This window comes from Myxine glutinosa, chromosome 2 (genome assembly GCF_964187855.1).
Source record: "Myxine glutinosa chromosome 2, kmMyxGlut1.1, whole genome shotgun sequence".
Lineage (NCBI taxonomy): Eukaryota > Metazoa > Chordata > Myxini > Myxiniformes > Myxinidae > Myxine > Myxine glutinosa.
This window is the reverse complement of record NC_136262.1, coordinates 164,552,517-164,568,292: the sequence shown is the minus strand read 5'-3', so window position 1 is coordinate 164,568,292 and position 15,776 is coordinate 164,552,517. Positions and strand designations below refer to the sequence as shown.

The following is a 15,776-nucleotide window of genomic DNA, read 5'->3' as shown; positions in this document are numbered from 1 at the left end:
GTGGGTCCCCTGCCCCCCTCGCGGGGGTTCACCCACCTGCTCACCATGGTGGACAGGACCACCAGGTGGCCGGAGGCCGTGCTCCTCACCTCCACCACCACCGCCGACGTGGCGCAGGCGTTCATCGCCACCTGGGTCGCGCGCTTCGGCGCACCAGCGGACATCTCGTCCGACCGCGGCCCACAGTTCACGTCTGAGCTTTGGGGCGCGGTCGCCCGTTCGTTGGGGGTCACGCTGCACCGCACCACGGCCTACCACCCCCAAGCCAATGGGTTGTGTGAGCGGTTTCCCCGCTCCATGAAGGCCGCACTCATGGCCGGCCTTCAGGACGACGGTTGGGCCGACCGGCTGCCGTGGGTCCTTTTGGGCCTTCGCACGGCCCCCAAGGAAGACCTCCAGGCGTCCGCCGCCGAGCTCGTCTACGGCCAGCCACTCCGCGTCCCGGGCGAATTCGTGCCTGACGCTACCAGTCCCTGGTCCGCCGCTCGCCAGCGCTCGGACCTCCAGGAGGCCGCCCGACGATTTGCCCCCGTGCCGACGTCCCGCCACGGTGACCCCCAGTCCTACGTCCCCCCGGCGCTTCGCACAGCGGAGTACGTCTTTGTGCGTCATGACGCGCATCGGGGGCCACTCCGGCCGCCGTACGACGGGCCCTTCCGGGTCCTGCGACAGGGCGACAAGTCTTTCATCGTCGACTTCGGCGGCCGGCCGGACCGGATTTCTGTGGACCGCCTCAAACCGGCGCACATGGACGTCGACCGACCACCACGGTTGGCCCTTCCTCCGCGGCGAGGCCGCCCCCCGTCCACAGTTCCCCCCGCTCGACCACCCACCACCACGTCAGACCCCTCCCCACGACCCTCCAGGGGTCGCTTCGGCCGGGTCATCCGGACCCCCCTTAAATTGACCCTGCCGGTGCAGGTCGATTCTGGAGGGGCGTGTGTAGCGGTTACCTCTGGATGTACATAATCGCCTTGCACCGGCCAGAACACAGCCAGACGCGCCTCTCCCGGGCATGCCCGGACTCACTGTTCCCGGGCACGCCCGAACCTCCCGGGCACGCCCGGTCTCGTCTTTCCCGGGCATGCCCGCTCTCGCCTTTCCAGGGCTCGCCCAGAGCGTCCGGGCATGCCCGCTATCGCCTTTCCAGGGCTCGCCCAGAGCGTCCGGGCATGCCCGCTATCGCCTTTCCAGGGCACGCCCAGAGCGTCCGGGCATGCCCGCTATCGCCTTTCCAGGGCTCGCCCAGAGCGTCCGGGCATGCCCGCTATCGCCTTTCCAGTGCTCGCCCAGAGCGCCCGGGCACGCCCAGCCTCGACTTGCCAGGCCGCAGCCAAACACGCCCGGGCAGGTCCAGACTCGCCTTTCCAAGGCTCGCCCTTGATACCCGGGCATGCCCGGTATAGCTTTTGCCGGGCAAACTTCCCGACATAAATGTGTATATATATTGTTGCCCGAAAAACGGGCTTGTCAGAATACCTGAGCTGTTTTGTTTCAATAAAGCAACTCGGACGAATTCCGTCTTTGGTCGCGTCAATTCTTTCGACTCGCGTTGGAGCGCAGTTCCTTCATTACAAAACAAGTGTAATAGGTTTCACCTTTATGTAATCAGTGGTTTAACTTGAATATTAATCTCCCCCACTTATGTAAGGTGCAACCCACTTGGTCAGCCAACAAGGCAAACGTGAAGACCAAGGAGCTTTCAAAATAAGTCAGACATAAAGCGGTGGAGAAGCACCGTTCAGGAGAGGGTTTAAGAAGATGTCAAAGTCACTCATTATCCCTTTGAGTATGGAGAAATTCATCATTAAGAAGTCGAATATATATCATACAACCCAGACTCTACCCAGATGAGGTTCCCATCAAAACTCAGCAACAGGGAAAGCAGGAAACTGTTTCAGGATGACATTGCAAATCCAACAATGACTTTGAAAAATCTGCAAGGCTCTATGTCCGAGATCGGGGTCAGTGTTCATCAATCAACAATATCCCATTACTTCACAAAGCTGGCCTCTAGGGACAGATGCCAAGAAAGAAACCATTACTGAAAAAGATGCAACTAAAAGCTTGTATGGGGTTTGGAAAAAAGCATCTTAATGATACTGCAGGCATGGGAGAAACGTTTTGTGGTCAGACGAGCCAAAAATTCAAAGCGTTATGCCTGGCGCAAACCGACCACTACACATCACCCAGTCAACACCATCCCTACTGTCAGGAATGGTGGTGGCAGCATCATGTTATGGGGCTGCTTTTCATCAACAGGGATAATAAATTCGCATTAATAGGAACATGGCATTATTGGTCGGGAGTGAATACTTTTGCAGACCACTGCATGTGTAAATGCTTCCATGAGCCTTAAATATTTACCCTCGCCAGAGGAGAGGGTATTGCATTTGAGTCTTTGTTTGTTTGGCTGTCTGTTTGTTTGTCCGCACAGAATAAATTTGACTCTCTGCAACCGTTGGTCCGATTGGCAGGAAAATTTTCACCATAGGTGCACCTTCACCTGTATAATTTTTTTATGATAATTATGGCATCATAGGTCACATGGTACGGGCACCTTATTGGAAAAACTAAAAAAAAACTTTGCACCTGTATATCTCCTAAAGTGCTGCATAGAAAAAATTGAGACATGGCTCATTGTAAAGAACTCTCCATGGGGAATAAAATATGTTAATGATGTCATAGGTGCCTCCATTATGGCGTCATAATTTGACAAGTACAAAACTTCATCCGATGAAGATGAAATCTCTTCAGCGTCATCTTGGAATAAATTAGTTTAGAAAAAAAATAATGATGACGTCATTGGTCACGTGGTTCGGCCGCCATATTTTTTTAGCACAAAAGCCTTAAAAGCCACTAAGAGCATGTCTGGGCGAGGGTCTGCAATCTCAGATTACTCTTTCTTGTTTTAATTGTTTTTCCACAATGAATCCAGTACAGGGTTCATCTTTTTATTACATAACCAAATACGGTTCACTTTGATGTCTCTTACCCTAACACACCAACCCAACTGCCAACCATCAACTCCCATATATATCCTCTATACACGTCTCTTTCTTTCCTTCACCGACTCCCATCTCCAACCCAAACATATTTCCCTGTTTTCCTCACTCCTCTACCCTCCTTTCTCTATCATCCTCCATGTTCTACCTTTTCAAATTGTTTAACCTTTTTAACCTTTAACTCTTCCCCTGTCCTTCCTCCCCCAATCATCCATATGTAATACATAGAGATCACCTCTCGTCAAATTCATCTTAATGGGAGTGGTATGTAAAAATGAGTTTTGTTTATTGAAGTAATCGACTTGAGTATTTATCTTAACCACATCCAACAAACAAAAGAAAATGCAATGTAATTTAAAGGGGAACTTTTGTGATAAATAAGATCAATAATATCTTTGCATTTTTGGATGCAAAGTTGACAACAAACCTTCATTGTAATGAAAATAAACAGATTGATTTCAAATGACGCTATTATATGTACAATAAGTAGTTGAGGTTACTGAATTGAAAAACTAGGCCGAAGTGCCATTTTAAGTTTTGGCCAATAAGCAAATTTGAGCAAACAAGGCAGCTGGCTTGAGGCTTCCTTTCAAGGATTAAGTGATGACGTAGCCATCATCGGGCATTGCATCGGACCAAGTTTCTTTTACAAGATTGTGCGAAACTCAAAAGAAGAAGAGTGAAAAGAGGAGCAGTTCAGGGCAACATTGTTTGACAGGGCAGAGGTTTTCCCATATAATGGGGCCTCATGTTAACACTAATATGGGCCATTAGTATTTTTCAGCAGCGATAAGTTTATCTGTGATCAAAAAAGAAAAAAAGAAAACAAATGTAAACAGGAGGTTGGAACCAAGAGTTGTGTTTTCCATGTTGGAAAAGAAAACATGTGGGACAGTAACCCCGCAAGCTTCCTCCAAGGCAAGAAATGCCAGAAATAGAACAGTATTATTTTTATAATCCACCTGTGTTGATATGAGACCGGGAGGTGGGGGATAGAGAAGTACGACCAAGGTTAACTTTTTGGTTTTTTACTCAATTATATAAAATTTATTTTCATCCAAAACATTATATATTTTGGTTGGGGGGCGGGGGGCATTGTAGTAGGATATGTACTATGCTGGGATGGCAGGACAATCTAGACTCGTGTGTGTTATGTGTGTTACACTCAACCGTGTGTTATGTTATCAGCAAAAAAGCAGGCAACAGATTTTCAGTTACCTTTACTTACAGTACAATAATCTACTATGTAAGAGAGATGTCTGTCTGTGTGTGTCTGTCTGCCTGTCTGTGTCGCCATTTTTCTCAAAGTTGGCTGAACGGATCTTCGTCAAACTTTCAGAGGTTCATCAGTGAGTGCCTGGGAGTGTTTTAGGCAAAAAAAAAAAAAATCCTCTCCTGCCTCCCCTCCCCCCCCTCTGCCCCCCTCTCTCCCCCTTCCCCCCATTCCCCCCTTTTCCCCCTCCCTACCCCCTCCTCTCCCCCCACCTCCTCATCCCCTTTCCCCCTCCACCCTTTCCCCCCCCCCCCCTTTCGCACAATCTCATCTGAGCAGTCAAACATGGGTTGGAATTTCGCCCGAGCTACAAAACTGGTGTTTCACAGGTAGGGCAATTCATCAATGTGTGTGCCGTCCTCGAATGGGCGTTAAACTGAGTGTCCTGTCTACCAGCATTAGTTAGTGGACGTGAATGATCCCTCGGATCTTTCCTGAATAGTAAGCAACTTATTACCGGCACCCTGAAAAAATTCCAAAATTGCTGCCATGACTGGCTGCTGGGAAGGCAATGGCAAAACACCTAGCACAACCGTGCCAATAAACAGCTTTGACAACACTAAAGTTCTGTAAAGAGTATCAAACATATCTCATCTCATGCACTATTAGCTACTTCCTGATTCTTTTATTTTGCCAGAAGAACAGCACATGCTTTGCCTGCTCTTTTCAAAAAGGTCCTGTGAGTATAGTTGACATCCATAAGTGAGTGCGAGAAGACAGGAAAAACTTTCTAAATATCTCTTCCAAAGTCGGGATGCAAATGCCCGGTCTACAAAACACCATGAATAGCAGTTTGCAGTGAGACATGCTGCAGCAAAAATAGAATGCAGACCCATAAACTCAAAGGACAGTGTAGTTGTGTACTCGACCATGTGACACACAAATGATGAGAATCGGATGTGCTCGCTTTGCTGAACCCCGGATGGAGTAAAACAGGACACATGGATGAGTGAGACAAGTCGTGGAAGCAAATCCAAGAACTGCCCCGCAGTACCAACAACAACAATAACAAAAACATCTGATATTAACATTGCTAGTACAAATTAACATGGTAACCTAGCAACTCATTATAATGAAGAAGGTATAATTTTGTGGACTTAGCACGAACCCGGTTTTATTGGAGTGCAAACAGCCTGCTTCTCTCTGTATCCTTTCCCACCCACTGGGAGACAAAGGTTCGGATTACATTACCCACACTCAACCGTCTTCAGAAATCTTTCAGAATCATAAGTTTAAACCCAACGAAGTTCAAAACTTTACCTTGCAAACTTTTCCAAGTTGGATCGAAAGGATATATACGATATATATATATATATATATATATATATATATATATATATATATATATATATATATATATTATATATATATATATATATATATATTGCTACGGTTTTGAGATTGGCACATATTGATCATTAAAGGTTAAAGGGTTTCCCCCCCCATAGTTAGTCCACGAGCAACACGTAGGCCACATGTAGTATTAGTTATGTCATAGTATGTGTAAGTATAGGCCATTTCCCCCATTGATATCTGCGTTGTGTAAAGACATGAGTTTAGGTCCCGCTCACTTTTGCGTCCACCCTCCAATTCCACCTCTATGGGCATAATTGATCCCGCGCCCCATTTGGCTGCCCGCAGCATTTGCTACGCTTTGGCTGCCCGCAGCATTTGTTATGCTTTGGCTGCCCGCAGCATTTGTTATGCTTTGGCTGCCCACAGCGTTTGCTGCCCTTCGCCCGCCCACTAGTCAAGTAACACGAGGTAGGCCTGAGAAGGAGGAGGAGCGCAAGGTCGGGGTGGGGGCGGCGTCAAGGCAGCCGTCAGAGGCGATGACGGTAAGAGCCACCAGCCAACCAGGGCTCTAACGGCATGGTGAGAGGGGGCGTGGAGAGGTGCGTCTGGTGAGTTCTAGAAGGTTCGTGGGGCGTACCTATATACGTCACTGCACAAAGCCCTTGAACAGGACTTACCAACAGGACTCACAGAGAATGGACTGCCCTTGAAAAGGACTGACCAGCACAACTTGGAGAACCCAAAGGACTCACAAGGGGAGAGCGCACGTGAGAGGACTTGTTGATCAAGAGGACTTTGAAGAACTTGATTCGCAGCGCTCGCTCGCTTTGGAGACATTGCACTATATCTCGAGTATAACGTACGCGCCAAAGGAAAGGCAGCCAGACGCGCCGGTGGCAAGTAGCGCTTACTTCAGCCACGCGAGTAAACGCGGTAATATCCGCCAGTGATAACCGCTAACCGCCAAAACCGCTCCCTACCAAATCGCCCCGTATTAACCCTTGTGCGCGAAACGACACGCGGAGAGCTCCTGCCTTCCCTACTTACCATCTGCATAGGACGAGCCGGAAACTGGAGGGAGCTGCACGAGAGCCATCCTTGGACACGGATCATCATCCTGCAGCTGCAAACCCCGTGTGAGTGTGTCTGTGTGTGAGACGGGCCCGTTTGTCCTGGGTAGTAAGTTAAGACTGTTTTAAGGCTACACTGTGTCCTCTTTTCTCTGAACCATTGTAAATAGTGGAAATAAATTCTGTTTTTCCATTTCCAATTCGACCGCTTTTGTGATTTATCCATTGACTAAGCGTGGTATGAACAAGATCGCTAGAACCGGGTTCACCATCTAAATGGCACGGATCACGTGTATGCACTGCTCAGTGTCTCAACACGCGCGATTCGTGCGGGGCTTATTTCCTCATTTCAGGGCAGCGCGAGTAATTCGGTAATAGCGATTCTAGTCCTAATACCCTATTTCGCGCTGTCCGGGAAGGACGTCATAGGTCCCGGGTCCCGTCCGCCAGTCAAAGACAAGGGGACTAATCCCCCCTTGGTAAGTGGAGAAGGCCGGCGTCGAGAGCCGCAACAATACATATATATATATATATATATATATATATATATATATATATATATATATATATATATATATATATATATATATATATATATATATATTGTTGAGGATTTGGGAACTGTGTGTGTAATTTGCTGTAAATATTCCTTGTAAATACCTCCGTTTGTAAAGGTCAAAGGTCGTCCTTAGTTAGGCCATCGCACACACGTAGCCAATCATAAGTTTCCCCCTCAGTAGTTATGTCCTTAGTAAATGTCAGTATAAGGCTCTGTGGTCCACTAATTCATTGCGTTGCACCGAATCAAATAAGATTTGCGGATATGGGATTGCGGATATGGGATTGCGGATTGCGGATATGGGATTTGCATCCATCCATATCCGCTTGTAAATATTCCCCTATTTCCTCAATACTTCCCAACTATCCCCAATCCCCCATTCCCTAGTCCCATTTCCTGTAAACAACACTCTGTAGACCCGACCTCCCCCTATTTCCCCCATTAAATGTCGCACCCAGGTTCACCGCATCTCATGTAAGACAACTATAGGACATCTTGCTAGTTATTCTTAGTCTATGTCAGTTAAGGACTCGTTTCCATTAATTCTGACTCTTCGTTGCACCAGAATGTGATTGTATGGCACCGTTAGGAAGTTTAGGACCTCCCAATACCTCCCCGCAGCTCTTCCTCACGGTTCAGCAACAACAACAACAACAACAGCAGCGGCGGGCGCGGGGAGTGTGCGTCCTCACTCCGGCTTGGTTGGTAGGGGGTGTTGGGAGGGCACCAGGCCTTTCCAACGAGCCGCCATCGAACATGTGCTCGACGGGGTTACCAAATAGGGGCTCCCTGACAGCTCTTCGTCAAGGGCAGAGCCCGGTAACCCCCGCACCCAATAGAAGCGGCGGACCGGTCCCATCTGGGGCGGAGCCAACCAGCCGAGGGCGTGTGACTCCCCGCTAAGCATGCGCAGGAAGAGGGAGGTGACGTCAGATGCGCGCTGAGCTTGAAGCAAGAGAGACGCCACCTCCGAGCGCTGTGAGGCCTCCCTGCATCTCTTGGACCGTGCTTGATCCTGTCCCCGAGCCAAGGTGCACCTTGTGCTATCGAACTACCTGTCCTTCCCTGCCATCAATCCCTGTGTAAGTCAGCCTTGTTCCGTTTGTCTGTGGTCTGTCAGGGATAAGATAAGACTGTAACTAAGTGCCCATTTCTTCTGTGTCTTTTACCTCACTCTACCTTGTAATCTACCCCTTTTTTCCACCACTAATTATATCCTCCTCCGGAGGTCTTGAGAACTGTACCCCTTGCGTCGTTTCATCTATCCCAGTCGTTGTGTCCTTTCCATCATTGATTTAGCGTAGCGCGATTTGGCCAACGTTCGAGTGGAATCGGGTGAGTTGGGGAAGAATCGGGGGAACTGTTAGGTCGCGGTGGACCATCCGCTCGGCCCATAATAACATCTAATCCGCGATCCGTAACAATTGGTGTCAGGAGTGGGATGGTGGGACAGTGGGACAAAAGGAGTTGGGGGACCAGGTAAAGAAGAACACAGCGGTAATAGAGGGTTTAAAATCGACACAGAAGGAGATGAAAAAGGACGTAGGGGTAATTAAAAAAGAGTGTCAGACGGTACATGAGAACCTGACGAGGAAAATGAACAAGGTGGTAGAGGTGATGGAGGTTAAAGAGCGGGAGGTGAGGGAGCACATATAAAAAAATAAGGTGGAGTTAGAGGAAGAACTTAAGGGGGCGCACGAGGAGATGAAGGAGGTGAAGCAGAAATTAGAAGAAGTGGAAGAAGGGGTGAGCGAAATTAAGAAGCGACGGAGAGAGGATAAGAAAGAGATAAAGGAGGAAGTAAAAGGATTGGTCCAAAGTCTGTGTTCGGATCGTGATGATGTGCTCATTAACCGGATGAGGGATTCGCAGGTGATGGAGGAGAAGCGAAGAGAAAGAGGACCCGGTGTAAGTGGTGACCAATATGGTCGTGCGTATGATGCGCCAGGTGATTTTATAAGCTTGGGGGTCGAGATGGACCCGGATGTTCGTGAGAGGCCAAGAGTGAGGTGTATGGCTGGTCCGGAGGGTATGGAACGAGGGTGCGAGCGAGAGGGTCCGGTGATGGGAGAGGTGCGAGGTGTGAGTGAGCAAGGTTGTGGTGGTATGGAATGGGTAGCGGGTTGCGGAAGTGTGACCCATGCATCGACACCAACAGGGGTAGTTTTTAGAGGGACAGGGGAGGCACGGGAGCCCCTTGGGGGTAATGTACTGTGGGGGCCCGGCCGGTTCGGCCCTGCGCTGACCCCGCAAGGGGCGACGCACGGGGTCCGGCAGGCGGGCAACGACTCGCATACGAGGTGGTCCCACAAGGTCCCACTCACGCCGTATGACGGTGGGTAAGGGTGGCATCCCTGCCACCCTTCCCATGATAGTGGGGGCAGATGCGCTATAGATTAGGGGGTGTATGGCAGTGAAAACTAGCCCGGGTGGGTTAGGATATTGTGTGTAGGGATCTAGCGAAGATGACATTAGGTAACGTTAAGGTTTAGATAGTGACTGATACCTGTAGAGGGGAGGTAGTAGCTTAGTGTTTGATAATGACGTGGGAGCGCAATAGTTTAAAGGGATGACTGGGAAGCGCAAGTTTCAGAGGGGAGTAGTTAGATGAGATGATGCTGTGTGAGAACTGGACAGGTGTGTGGAGCAGTGTATGAGTAGTGAGTGTTGTGGATCAGCGCGAATGCGCTTGGGGGAGAGAAGGGTGCAGGCGGCACCAAGTATGAGAGCACAGGTGTGCAAGTACAGGTGTGTGGAATACATGGAGTATTGGAATGAGTGGTGTGGAGAGAGTTGGAGTAAGTGGTACGGAGTGGTGTGCATGGTGCGAAGGTGTGGATGGGGGAAGAGTGGACCCCTTTTCACGAGTACCCGGGGAGGGTAGTTTAAAGAATAGTTAGAAGGTATAGGTAAATTGTGGTTGGATATTGGCATTTGTGGTGCGGATGCAGAATGGTATTGTGGATGGGTGCATTGGTGTGGTGAAATTGGCTGGTCGTGTGGCCTGTTAGTATGAGTGTGAATGGTTGGGCACTCCGCCACTGTTAGATGTCGGCCAGGTGAGGCCGCAGGTGGGCTCTGGGAGCCGGTAGTTGTGGATGGGGCCCGAGGATCCGGAGGACAGACCCGGGTAGCCCAGTGCCAGAGGGCACCGAGTGGGGTGACAGAGCCAGGAGGGGCCTTCCCCAGTAGATAGGTTAGGTTAAGGAGCAGGTAAGCTCGGGTGGCAACTACAGTGGTGGAGGTGTGCAGGTGGGTAGACCTGCTGGGAGAGCTACACGTCACAGCCCAGAAATTGTGCGAGGGCACCGGGAGATGAATCGGGGGAGTGAGACCCCAAATTGAGAAGCACCACAGTTGGGTCAATGGGAATTGGTTTTTAGAACCCATAGAGTAAGTTGGCCAATGGATTGGCAGGGAAAGACCCCGGGTAGTGTAAAGTGTGTTAATGTCATTTAGAGGATAGTTAGGATTGAAGTCTCCTCGCACCATCTACATGCACTCACCTGAGATGACGTACCTCCACACCATGCCATGTTTTGTTATTTTATTGTGCAGATGTTTGGAATGTGAGATGCATCATGACGTGGGTGTGACATTGTGCTTTGTTGTTCCATCTCTTCCTCCTTATGAGGATTGATGACGAATTGGGTGATGGCAAATTTTGGATAGAGGGATTGTGGTGACGAATTTGGTATAGAGGAAATATGGGGAGACGTGACAGTAGCGACGGATTGGTAATGTGTAGATTTTGTACATATGGGGTAAGGGCAAGGGTAGTGTAGGTGACAGGGGGGTGACGTACGGTAGGGACGAGCTTTCTCACTTCGCCCTCCGTACGCATTTCGCCTTGCATTGCCTTATTGATGTGTACCCTTGTGACCTTACCCCTCGCTCATTTGTCTCTTTTGTCTCCCACATGACCTGTGCGCCATTGGGTGCTGAGGGGAGCGTGCGTGAGTCGGCCATTGTGCACCCGGCACTCTCAGAACCAGCTGTCTGCATCGATGCACCACATTATGGACCACATGTCTGTGGCCGAGCACCACTTATGGACCCCATGGGTTGGGGCATGGCCCCTCTGCTGGAACCGGCCATGAGGGCCCGAAATCTTGCTGGCGGGCCTTGGCCACAGGGCACCGATGCCCCACAGGTGAACCACACGGAGTCGGCCCTGTGGGCCATAAATAAAGAAAATAAAATGGACACGTTGGGCACACTTTATTGCAAATAGGCCGCCAGTAAGAAAATGAAAGAAAGACAACAACTGGAAGACAATAATAATAACCAGCAGAGGGAGCCGAAGAGCAAGAGACACCTACAGGGTTAGGGGTTGTTGTTTTTATTTTCTTGAACAATGGTGACTGCACCGATTGGTGCTTGGGTGTGTATTGGTGCGTTTTTGGGTGCTTTAATGGTGCATTGATGCAGAGCAGACTGTCTCCCCCCCAGAAAGAACAATCACAGGTCCTGGGTTAGTCTTGTAAATAAAGTAGCGTCAATTGTAAATAATGCTCCCTACCGGCTGTATGTTTAGTTTGAGGATGCTTTCCGCGATTCGGTTATCCTGTGGGTGTGTTTCTGTTAGGAGAAGGGTGCAACGTCGCAGGGAGGCATATTTACTCATTTGTGAACATCTGTAAAACTGTCGCACTCAGGGTTGAGTTAATAGTAGAGGGAACTACATCTGAGTGCCACACTAAAGTAGGTAAAAATTTATCGGGTCGGGTCGCCCCGAGGTAGAGAAGGGTGCAATGTTGCGGATATGGGATTTGCATCCATCCATATCCGCTTGTAAATATTCCCCTATTTCCTCAATACTTCCCAACTATCCCCAATCCCCCATTCCCTAGTCCCATTTCCTGTAAACAACACTCTGTAGACCCGACCTCCCCCTATTTCCCCCATTAAATGTCGCACCCAGGTTCACCGCATCTCATGTAAGACAACTATAGGACATCTTGCTAGTTATTCTTAGTCTATGTTAGTTAAGGACTCGTTTCCATTAATTCTGACTCTTCGTTGCACCAGAATGTGATTGTATGGCACCGTTAGGAAGTTTAGGACCTCCCAATACCTCCCCGCAGCTCTTCCTCACGGTTCAGCAACAACAACAACAACAACAGCAGCGGCGGGCGCGGGGAGTGTGCGTCCTCACTCTGGCTTGGTTGGTAGGGGGTGTTGGGAGGGCACCAGTCCTTTCCAACGAGCCGCCATCGAACATGTGCTCGACGGGGTTACCAAATAGGGGCTCCCTGTCAGCTCTTCATCAAGGGCGGAGCCCGGTAACCCCCGCACCCAATAGAAGCGGCGGACCGGTCCCATCTGGGGTGGAGCCAACCAGCCGAGGGCGTGTGACTCCCCGCTGAGCATGCGCAGGAAGAGGGAGGTGACGTCAGATGCGCGCTGAGCTTGAAGCAAGAGAGACGCCACCTCCGAGCGCTGTGAGGCCTCCCTGCACCTCTTGGACCGTGCTTGATCCTGTCCCCGAGCCAAGGTGCACCTTGTGCTATCGAACTACCTGTCCTTCCCTGCCATCAATCCCTGTGTAAGTCAGCCTTGTTCCGTTTGTCTGTGGTCTGTCGGGGATAAGATAAGACTGTAACTAAGTGCCCATCTCTTCTGTGTCTTTTACCTCACTCTACCTTGTAATCTACCCCTTTTCTCCACCACTAATTATATCCTCCTCCGGAGGTCTTGAGAACTGTACCCCTTGCGTCGTTTCATCTATCCCAGTCGTTGTGTCCTTTCCATCATTGATTTAGCGTAGCGCGATTTGGCCAACGTTCGAGTGGAATCGGGTGAGTTGGGGAAGAATCGGGGGAACTGTTAGGTCGCGGTGGACCATCCGCTCGGCCCATAATAACATCTAATCCGCGATCCGTAACTATATATATATATATATATATATATATATATATATATATATATATATATATATATATATATATATATATTGTTGAGGATTTGGGAACTGTGTGTGTAATTTGCTGTAAATATTCCTTGTAAATACCTCCGTTTGTAAAGATCAAAGGTCGTCCTTAGTTAGGCCATCGCACACACGTAGCCAATCATAAGTTTCCCCCTCAGTAGTTATGTCCTTAGTAAATGTCAGTATAAGGCTCTGTGGTCCACTAATTCATTGCGTTGCACCGAATCAAATAAGGATAGCTCCCCTTCAATAATTACCTTTCCCAGCCGAACTCTCCCTCTCTGGGTAATGCAACTTAACAAGCGTGGGGTGCGCGCCCCCTCAACTGGCCTGGCTTTGGAAGCGGCGTTCGCTGCTATAATGAATATGTGCTCCGTGCTCTGTTTGGACAGGAGGGGCGGGGCTGTTCGGACCCATGCCCAAATAAGGAGACAAGCCCGTGGCTCGCCACGAGGGGGAGTGCCGTTCGGCTCCATGCTCAAATAAGGAGACAAGCCCGTGGCTCGCCACGAGGGGTGCGCCATTCGGCTCCATGCCCAAATAAGGAGACAAGCCCGTGGCTCGCCACGAGGGGCGCGCCGTTCGGCTCCATGCCCAAATAAGGAGACAAGCCCGTGGCATTGCCATATAAGGTCACGAAACAGAGCACGGGGGAGGGCGGTATCGAAACAGACGAGGGCGTGTCACACCCGCGCTTGAGGTATGATATATGCGTGCGAAAATCGCGCAAGAGAGGATTGAGGGAGAGAGATGTGTCTTTCACTGAGGAGAGGCTTCCGTCTGGCCACTCTGCCATAAAGCCCAGATCGGTGGAGTGTTGCAGTGATGGCTGTCCTTCTGGAAGTTTCTCCCATCTCCACAGAGGATCTCCGGAGCTCAGCCAGAGTGACCATCGGGTTCTTGGTCACCTCTCTTACCAAGGTCCTTCTCCCCCGATTGCTCAGTTTGGCCGGACGGCCAGCTCGAGGAAGAGTCCTGGTTGTTCCAAACTTCTTCCATTTAAGAATTATGGAAGCCACTGTGCTCTTGGGAACCTTCAATGCAGCAGAGATATTTTTTGGAGGCTTCCCCAGATCTGTGCCTCGACACAATCCTGTCTCTGAGCTCTGCAGGCAGTTCCTTCGGCCTCATGGCTTGGTTTTTGCTCTGATATGCATTGTGAGCTGTGAGACCTTATGTGGACAGGTGTGTGCCTTTCCAAATCATGTCCAATCAATTGAATTTACCACAGGTGGATTCCAATCAAGGTGTATAAACATCTCAAAGATGATCAAGAGAAATGGGAGGCATCTGAGCAAATTTTCAAGTGTCATAGCAAAGGGTATGAATACTTATGTCAATGTGATATTTCAGTTTTTTATTTTTAATAAATTTGCAAAACTTTCTAAAATCCTGTTTTCTCTTTGTCATTATGGGGGTATTGAGTGGACATTGATGAGGGGAAAATGAATTTAAACGATTTCAGCATAAGGCTGCAACATAACAAAATGTGAAAAAAGTGAAGGGGTCTGAATACTTTCTGAATGCACTGTATGTATATATACATATATATACCTATATATACACATACATTTGTACATCCATATATACTGTACATCCATATATATATATATATATATATATATATATATATATATATATATATATATATATATATATATATATATATATATATATATATGTACACTGATTGATTTTTATTCCATTGACGTATATCGTAATAACGTATGTGTAAGTTATTGTTTTTATTCAACAGCATCTATCACATGAACTTAACAAGTGACAAAGAGACTTTACAAACTCACCAGAGAATGTTCTTTGCTCGCCCGAGTCAAATGAATTGAAATAAAGATAATAAATAAATGAAATGAAATAAAGAATCAAATGAAAGTTTGCACCGTATGTTGGGCGAGAGCACCACGGTTATATAATATGTTACATGTGATTCACACATATGGCTGATCGGATCAGATCGTTTTTATGAAGACCACCGGGTTTTATTTTATGAAGTCTAAAAGGGCCCGCACAGGTTGAACCTGCTTGGTGACCACACAAGTTATGAAATACAGGTGCGTAGTCCAGGTACATTTCTGAAACTCGCTTCGTGGTACGATACGAAGACGATGTGAGTATTTGAAGGCACAAAATGAAGTACAAACTGGGAGCACACCTTAGATCTACGCACGATGTAGTTACTTACATCAAACACCATCAAGGTGTGCTCCGAGCGAGGCAGCGCAAGTGGAGACGAATCACGCACCGGGCCAGGTCGTATCCCGCTGATTGTCGTGGATTCCCCGGTGTTTGGGCGGGGTGTCTCCGCTCGCCTTGACTCGTGCCTTGTTTGATGGGAGGAGGGACGAGCAGGGTCTGGCGAGCTTTTATAGTGGAACTCGGTCAGAGGGTCGTGGACGAGCTAAGTTTGTTTCCAGCATTGACAGGTAAACTGTTCGTCGTCATCCGCAAACACAAACACACCCGAATAACCACGAACATCGGCATGATCATCATGGTTGTCCTTCTTCGTCCCCAAAGATAGACATTCATCTACATGACATGAGTACAACCTCGGAGTGTGAACTTGTTTGAGCTTGTACTTGTGGAGTTAGAGCTGCTGTTCAGACAACGTGCACAATGTAAG

General features: G+C 48.8%; 1 protein-coding gene across 1 annotated transcript in view; it reads right to left on the bottom strand.

Annotated features, from left to right (window-relative positions):
- Positions 1-15,481, bottom strand: part of LOC137421109 (death-associated protein kinase 2-like) — a 150,800-nt gene extending 135,319 nt beyond the window's left edge. Inside the window, exon 1 of the mRNA XM_068106835.2 lies at positions 15,336-15,481. The gene's annotated coding sequence lies outside the window, so the exon portion shown is untranslated. The remainder of the gene's footprint in view (positions 1-15,335) is intronic.
- Between the last annotated feature and the right edge of the window lie 295 nt (positions 15,482-15,776).